At 59.5% G+C, this 7,602-nt stretch overlaps 1 protein-coding gene across 1 annotated transcript in view; it reads right to left on the bottom strand.

The window, feature by feature from the left end:
* Positions 1 to 7,602, bottom strand: part of CUX1 (cut like homeobox 1) — a 357,827-nt gene that overhangs the window by 8,708 nt on the left and 341,517 nt on the right.

The following is a 7,602-nucleotide window of genomic DNA, read 5'->3' as shown; positions in this document are numbered from 1 at the left end:
CCCCCCCCCCCCCAGCCCCAAGCGCCAAGTGTTGTCTTTGCAACAAAAGCCAATCCAAAATCATTCTGTATGGAGACCTTCCTGTCCTTTCGGAGGGTGGGAGATGTTGGGAGAGTCTCCCAGTCCAGGCCTGGGGGGGGGGGGTAATCATCAGCAGCCAGTAGCAGGGAGGACAGTGGGTGACTGGGAGCAGCCCGGGTCTCAGTTCTAAATGGCGGCCACACATCTTGCTCAGGGCCGCAGAGAAGGTGGTGGAGGCGCTGCGCTTCGGGGTAGGCGGCATGGCCACCAGGGGGCACTGTGGCACCAGAAATGCCCAAAGGCTCCAGGCCAGGGGCAGAGTCAGGAGGATGGCCCCGTACCCTCCCTATCACCGTGTGGCCTGCCAACCTGGCCTTGGCTGCGCTCAGCGTCCTGAGGGGGCGCTGACCTCACCCCCACCTGCTCCATCTCCTGGGTGCCCGCTGCACGCCAGACTACACATCTTGCAACAATCCAATCAGTCAGAAAAGGTGATCCCCATTTGACAGATGAAGAATGGAGGCCTCTTGGTCCGGGACCAAACCCCAGGGTGTCCCCTCCAGGCCATGTGCAAGCCCTTCCTCAACAGTTGGGTGGCGGGGTGGGGGTCTGGCCTTCAGGCTGTAGACTGTGGTGATAGGAGGGCCGGGGTGGAGGTGCAGGGAACTATGGTGGGGGGGGGCTGAGGTCTAGCTGGAGGGAGCCCTCAGCCCCAGAGGTGTGCCCGCAGCGTGGTGTGGGGGCCCAAGTGCCACATGAGGGGTAGGTAAGATACCAGCAAGAAGACTGCTTGCACTGCTATTTCACCTGGCACGGTCTTGGTCAGGCCCCTGCGGTAAGGGGGTGCCCGTGCCTGCTCACTGTTTTGGGATGCCCCAGCCGGCGGGTGCCAGGCCACTTTTCGGAGCTGGCCTGGCCGGCTTGCCCCAAACGCGGCTGCCCCTGCCCCCAGACACTGGGCTAGCCATCGAGGGGATCTCTGGGGGGGAGCAAAGCTGAGAGTCGGGAGTGGCCGTCCCCGAAGAGGGGGCTCTGGGCAGAACTGAGGGCTGGCCGCCTGCACTCCCAGCAGACACGGAGCTTGGCTGCCCGTGAGACACGGAGAAGGGGCTGGGCGAGGCGGGGCGGCAGAGGTGATGGGGCGAGGCTGAAGGCAGGCCCCGGGTGTGGTGGGACACCAGAGGCTGCCGAGGCGGGGCCGGGAGCCCAGCTGGACCCTAGCAGCGAGCTGTCGCTTCACGCCGGGGGGACGAGAAGGCCGGGCAACTGCCCATGTGGGCATCCACCCCAAAGGAGGGGCCTTGGTTACAGACCTTGCTCAGAGACCCTACCCCGGAGCCACTTCAGTCTGCTCTGTTGGGGTCCCCTGGCTGCCACTCCCTGCTTTCCTCTGCCTCCTTGCTGGGGGAAGGAACAGCAGACCAAGAAGTTGGGGGGCACCTCTTCAGGTGGCCACTTGGTGTCAAAGGAGGTCCTGAGCTGGACTCTGGCAGAACTGGCCTTGGATTCCGGCCCTGGGGCAAGGCAGTAGAAGGTACTGGAGGCCGTTGTGACCCCTTTGTTATATAGAACCCAGGAGGTGAGGCCTGTGCCTGGAGCTGGTTCCCCAAACATGGAAGGGGTGAGCAGCAGCATGGGTTGGGTTCCGTGAGTAGGGGGTGCTAGTGGAGCCGCTAAGGGGTCCTGTGGATGGGGGAGTGGGACCCAGGGCCTGAGGCCAGAGATGCAGGCTGGGGAGAGCTCAGGGCACCCCCCTCCCGCCCCGCCAGGGCAGCGAACATGGAAGCCCAGAGACAGCCGTGGTGAGAATGGCCAGAACATGCAGGAACGCTGACATTTTCAGGGGTGTCCCAGAAAAGATCCAGGGAGGAGGTGGCAGGAAGCAGGTGCCAAGTTGAATAGGGACAGTCGGTGAGTAAGGAGGGGTCGCCGGGGTCTCAAGAAAGGCTGAGCAAGGAGATGGAGGGAAGCCTCTGGTCAAAGTGGTGGTGGAATGGGGGAGGTGGCAGGGGAGGGACCTAGGGACACGCCCATTCTGGACAGATGCCAGATGGCACAGCACGGAGTGGGGCGGCGTGCTCAGGAGTACGGAGCATGCAGAATGCGGTATCTAACAACGAGGGGAAAACCTACTGAGAAGGAGAGGCTGGGTGGGGGCAGGTGTGGGGGCGGGAGTGACTGACAGACGAACGCTAGTGGGATAGAGAGAGGACCCCTTGCCTCTGCAAGGTGGCCCATGTAAGACGGGCCAGACAGCCTCCCCCTGTGAAAGTTCGTGGGGTCTTGTCCTTTGGGGAGAATCTGGGAAGGCTTCTTAGGTGTACTGCACAGAGGGGACAAAGAAATCAAAGCAATGTCAAGGTCAAGACTTAGGTCAAGGCACGATTTCCTTCCTTTTTTTTTTTTTTTAAGGATTATATTTATTTGTTTGTCAGAGAGAGAGAGCGACCACAAGCAGGGGGAGCAGCAGGCAGAGGGAGAGGGAGCCCGATGCGGGACTCTACCCCAGACCCGTGGGATCATGACCTGAGCTGAAGGCAGACGCTTAACCGACTGAGCCAGCCAGGCGCCCCAAGGCACGATTTCGGACTGCGGATTGATTAAATGCAGAAACTTATCACAACTGGATGGCAGGCCTGGGGTGTCGTGTTCACGGCTTTCCCGCTGGTGGGGGGCCCCGCCTTATTCAATCAGCCCCCTGCTCATCGCCCGCCATCTCTGCACCTGTCTGTCCCCACAGGTGGCCAGAGATGAGTGCTGAGCTCCCAGAGCTGCAGGTGGCAGCCCCTTGCTCCTACGCTGGGGGCCCCAGCCAGGGTCCTCCCTCTCTCCTGTGGCATCGGCTCTTGTGCTCCTTTCCACAAGCGCACAAGCGTGTTGGGCTCTGCCGTGTCTCACACACACACACACACACACACACACACACACTCCCCTCGACTCTACTTCCTCTCCTGCAAAAATCTCCGAAGAAGTTAACCTGTTCTTGGGTCCACAACCTTAAACCTTTCCCTTCTGACTTGGACGCCCACTATGCCACGTGTCCCTGCCAAGGTGGCCGAAAACCCCGCTCATCGCTGTGTCCTCAGCCCTCGTCTTCCTGACCCGCCGGCTCCTGGCTTCCAGGGCACCGCGGCCTCTCGGGCCTCCTGCCCGGCTGGCTGCTCGCTCTCCTTCCTTTGCTGCTCCTTCTCCCTGCTGAGCTCTCAATGCTGTGGGACCCAGACGGTGTCCCCACAAGGCAGTGTCCCCACACGCCGCTCTCCTGTCCTTCACTCCGGCCACTTGGCGTGCCACTGAAAGGTGGCGATTCTCCAGCACGTCCTCCAGGCCACTCCTCTCCCTGAGCTCACTGCGTGGAGTCCAAACTGGTCCAAACTGGAGCCCGATCCCCATCCCTCAAACCTGCTTCACCCCAGCAGGACCCCCCTTTGCACAGCCTGGGAGGTGGTGTCCTCAGGGCTGGGGAAGCAGTGGCTCACCCCAGCGCCCGTCCTCGCTCTTCTCTATCCCTCCTTTCCTCTAATCTGTCTCAAGTCCTATTTTGGGCTCTACACTCAAAATACATCCAGAAGCCAATCGCTTTTCACCACCGCGCCACCTGGTGCAAATCATAGCCTCTGGGCCTTACGGCAACAGGCTCCTCACCGATTTGCCTTCTTCCACCCTTAGCCCTGCAGTCTAGTCACAAAGCAGCCTCCAGAGAGAGCCTTTTAAACAGTCAGATTAGACCACCCTCGGTCCAAACCGTCCAATGGAGCCTACGTCCCTCAGAGTAACAGCCAAAACTCTGCAACGGCCTGCAAGGCCCCACCTCCTGCCCCGCGTCTCCCTCCTCTCTCTGGCCTGGTCGCCTACCACTCTTTCCCTTGGTGGTTTTGCTTTGGCTATTCTGTCTCCCAGGCACATCTGTACCACAGGACCTTTGCACTTACTGTTTCCCCTCTGCCTGGAATGTTCTTACCTCAGGCATTGGCATGGTTCATCCCCTCCCCTCTGTCAAGACTCTGTTCACATGTTACCTTCTCGCAAGGCCTACCCTGACCACTTGATTTAAAGCTTTAACCCCTCACCTTGCTCTTCCAATTGCCCTTACCTTGTTTTTCTCCTGTAACACTGACCACTGTGTAAGGCACCGCGTAATTCACTTACTTATTCGGTCTACCGTCTGGCCTGACAGGCAAGCTCCTTGTTTGTCCCCTGCTGTGACGCAGATCAGTGGCGCCCTCTCTGCCTATCCGCTGATGGGCTGAGTCCACACCTCCCGGTGGGGAAGCACCCATTCATTTAGACAGAAGGTTGCAAAGGGATTCCCGGGGCACGGCCTCCCGGGCTGGGTCTGAGCTGGGTCTGAGCTGGTCTGAGCACTTTCTTCCCGGCTGGGATCCCCGTACCCCGAGCATGGCTGCAGCCGCTCTTTACTACATCTGGTCGGATGGAGAGAACAAGCCTCAACTACAGCCACCGCTTCCAGAGTCAGCTTTGTTTTCCCCACGGTGCGGCTGCCCCCCGCCCCCACCCGCCCTGCCCGCACCCAGGAGCTGGCTCTTCCTCTGACTTGCTACATTGCTCACTCTGTGCACCTGCTTCCCCTCACTCTGGGGTGCCCTCCCTGCCGCCTACAAATGCCCTTTCCCATTTTAAGGCTTGGGCTGTGGTTCTGCGCGCTCCGTGTCCCCTCTGGGCTGGGAGCGGCTTGAGGCTGCCGGACTCCCAGCCTGGAGCACGTCCCTGGCACAGGGCAGTTCTCAGTGACTATCTGCTGACTATGCCAGGGAAGGAGCCCCCAGACTCCTCGACTCAGCACTGTTGACATTTGGGGCCACATCATTCTTTGTTGGGGGTGGGGAGACAGTCCTATGCCTTGTAAGGTGTTTACCAGCATCTCTGTCCTCTCCCCTCTAGATGCCAGCCCTGCACAGCGGTGACAGCCCCAGATGCCGCCAGACGCTGTCAAGTGTCCCGAGGGGCAAAGTCACCCCCAGGCGAGAACCACTGTCCCAGAGAATCTACTCTCCTCAAACACGAGAGGCTCCTGGGCTTGGGGGTCCCAGGGTGGGGAGCAGCCTCACCAGATGCTCCAGTCAGACGGGCTTCTAAGAGCAAGCCTCCTCTCGGGACGGCCCGCCCCCCAATAAGACTGAGGCGCAGGGAGGGGCCTGCCTTCCTGTCTGTGGCCCAGCCCAGCGTGGCAGCTTCAGCCACAGAGGAACTGAGACTTGAATTTTTAGCAGAGGCTGGAGCCTGCGGGCGTCACTGGGCATCACTGGGCGTCACTGGTGGTCAGGCCGTGGCCGCCGGTGCCCTGGCTAACCCGCGCGAGCGCCTGCTCCCGTGTCGGGGCTCCTCCGGCTCCAGCACAAGGTGGAAATGGCTTTGACCCGAGGGAGCTGCCCCAGCCACCAAAGTCGGTGACATAACAGCCAGAGCAACCGCCACCACTGACACGTCCTGAGTGCCTGCCGTGGGCTTGGGCGCTGTAATGAACAGTCTACAGCTGTCATCGTTCAGTCCCTCCCCCGCCCCCCCCCCCCGGCAGCCCTGCGAGTCTGGCAGTATTATATCCCCTCCACGGAGACAGAGATGGAAGCTCAAAGCAGCTAAATCCCTTCATTCTCTCAGAAAGGGTTTCCGGAGCTTGACTAGGGCTTGCCCCAGGTCGCCCGGCAGCCGGGAAGAGAAGACGCGGGGGCTCGAGCGCATTGCCACGCGACCACACGGGAGGGTCCCGATGCCTCACTGAGAAGTGAGCGGGGTCCTCCAACCTCACTCCCCGGAGCCCCCCACTCCGCTGTCCCAAACAGAGCAGCCTTTCACCCGTCCACAAACCGATTTCTTGAAAAAAGAAAAGAAAGGCCCTTCCTCTCGACATTCCGAGAGCCCAAGCTTCTTGGAAGAGGCAGCTGCTTCTGAACGCCCGTCCAAGCCTGGGCACGCGCTGCGCCTCCCGCTTCCACGAACGTGGCTCACCCCACCCTGCGGGGGGCCAGACGCAGGTCAAGGGTCTGGTGACCAGAAGCCCCCCCCTCAATCCAACATCAAATCAGCTCCCCAGAGTCCTTGGGGTTCTCAGCTCGCCCCCACGTCCCTGCGCAGGAACCAATGCCATGCCCAAGAGGAGACCAGCAAGCCGCGTGCCCCCCAAAGCCAGCACGCTAGGGACTGTGCAGGAGGCAGCAATGTACCCCAACCCAAGGCAGCCGCTCGGAGGCCCTTTCAAAAACACAGGCAGACAGGCTCACCCACTCTGATGATTACTGCTGACCCTTGAACAACACGGGTTCGAATCGCACGGGTCCACTTACACGCGGATTTTTTACAGTTCCCCAGCGTAAATGTATTTTCCTTATGATTTTCTTAATCACACTTTTTTCTCCCTCTAACTTACTTCATTGTCAGTATACAGTATATTATACGTATACATACAAAATATGTGTTCGGCGACTATGTTATGGGTAGGGCTTCGGGTCAACAGTAGGCTATTAACAGTGACGTTTTGGGGGGAGTCCAAAGTTTTACGTAGATTCGCGACTGCATCGGGGATCGGCGCCCCCGATCCCCGGGTTTTTCAAGGGGTGGCCTTGGCCTCTGTACTTCCTCGGGTCATCGTACAAGCTCCGTCATTTTGTTCAGACCCACTTGACTACAGGGAGAGGGAGGCCACACACAGGGAGGCCGTGACTCTGCCCGGAGCGGGGGTGCAGTCAGAGCATGAAACTTCGCTCCCTTCTGTGCCTCGGGAGCTGGCCGTTTACAGAGTCAGGCCTCCGAAACCATGTGTAACTATAGTTTTGCTTAATTAAATTTCACTTTAAAAGCACCAGGGGAGACTTTCTGGGTTAAAAGGCTTTGTGCCAAGTGTTCTTTATTTTTTTACATTTTATATTTTAATTTAGTTACCAGATCTTTAAAGAGGGGGGCATACCCAAACCAGCCATTGGAAAAGCAGCAGAATGTTAGCGGAGTCAGACTCAGAACAGAGCTCTGCTGGTTTTATCCTAATTTCTCCCATCTGTCGGGGCAGACATTGGGGGACAGCTCTGGCCACGCTCAGGTCCGAGCGACCCGATGAGACTCAGGGCTGCCGGGAGCGCCTGGCGCTGGCGGGAGACTGTCCTGTGCTCGCGGGGGCTTCTCCCACGGGAGGGAGGAGGGCTCATGCTTCTGTACCACATGTGGGAGCGTCGCATTCTGAAACCTACAAATTACTGCACGACAAACCAACCCCCCGCCCTGTCACACATCGGCGAGGATGGCGAGTCTTTCCCAACCTTCTAGATCTCAAGATGAGAAACTGCTTCAGTCACGAGCACATGGGCCACCTAGCAGCCAACTCTACAGAGCTGTCTTGCCTCCAGCCCCGCGCGCCGGCTGGAGACCCCTTCTTGGGAGCCCGAACATTCCAGAAACCCACAGACACCGTTTCCTCCTTCCACTCACTTGCTCCGGTTACCGGGTACCCCAGGGGGCTTGTCTTTGACATCAGGATTCAGGGACAAAGTGAGAGACGCTCCCCCCCCCCCACCACGGCCGCCAACACACACACACACACACACACACACACACACACACACACACACACAC

The sequence above is a fragment of the Ursus maritimus genome, unplaced genomic scaffold, assembly GCF_017311325.1.
Source record: "Ursus maritimus isolate PB19 unplaced genomic scaffold, ASM1731132v1 scaffold_2, whole genome shotgun sequence".
Taxonomy (NCBI): domain Eukaryota; kingdom Metazoa; phylum Chordata; class Mammalia; order Carnivora; family Ursidae; genus Ursus; species Ursus maritimus.
This window is presented reverse-complemented; position numbering and strand designations above follow the sequence as displayed.